The following is a 949-nucleotide window of genomic DNA, read 5'->3' as shown; positions in this document are numbered from 1 at the left end:
ACCTTCGCTAGGGACAAAGCTACCTGATTTCCCTATTCTCATTAACATACCTCCCATCTCTCACCCAACCCAAGCCTTCCTCTTTGAACTGTGGTCTATTTCTCTGCCCAAGAAGCCTCTCTGACCACTCTAGTCCTCCAAGATCCTTTTCTCTCTTGGGCTATTGGGAAGTTTCTCAAGAAAATTCCCCCAAAGGTGACCTAAACCCTCTAGCTTCTTTGTGTAACAAATTTTCCTCCTCCTGGGAATAGATATGACCTTATGATCATCTTTGCAAGCAAGAACTTTTCCTGAAAAGGCATCTACTTAACTGCATTGAGAGAAATGAATATTTCATGCAAATCCTCTGCCTAAGATGCCTTTGTTTAAGTTTTTTTGTGACATGTAGGTCTCCACAAATAGATTAGAGGAAAAGCATACTCCTTTGTAGGCCAAATAAAGCAAAAGGAAATTATAATAGAATCTCATCAGGGACTTAAATTGTAATTGAATTTTATTACAAGCCCAAAATATCTGTCCCAGGAAAAGTCATAAAAAGGTCAGAACTCCCCTTTTTCTCTGCTTGGTATTCCCAAGGCAGGGGTTCTTAAACAAAGAATGAATGAAGGGGGCCCTGAACCTGGGTGGGTAAAGAATGCATATTTATTTTCACTGACCTCTAACTGAGATTCTGGCATTTCCTTCTTTATAATGCAACCAACAAACCACAATAGTGTTAGGAGTACTGATGACTTTGTTGCCTAGGAAAGCATAAATGTTTTAGTAGCCCATCAGAGTTGTAGATATGTCAAAATGTTATTTATGCTCATCACTTCTTCAAAATGATGGTAGTTCTTAGACCTGATGCTAAATTTCATTATATGTTAAAGATGAAACACAGATATTACTATCACAAATTGTTTTTAACATTTTGATAAATACATTTCAATATAATTGGTTTCCTTTGTAA

This window comes from Pteropus vampyrus, unplaced genomic scaffold, assembly GCF_000151845.1.
Source record: "Pteropus vampyrus isolate Shadow unplaced genomic scaffold, Pvam_2.0 Scaffold39, whole genome shotgun sequence".
In the NCBI taxonomy this organism is placed as follows: Eukaryota; Metazoa; Chordata; class Mammalia; order Chiroptera; family Pteropodidae; genus Pteropus; species Pteropus vampyrus.
Note: the sequence above shows the minus strand (reverse complement) of the source record.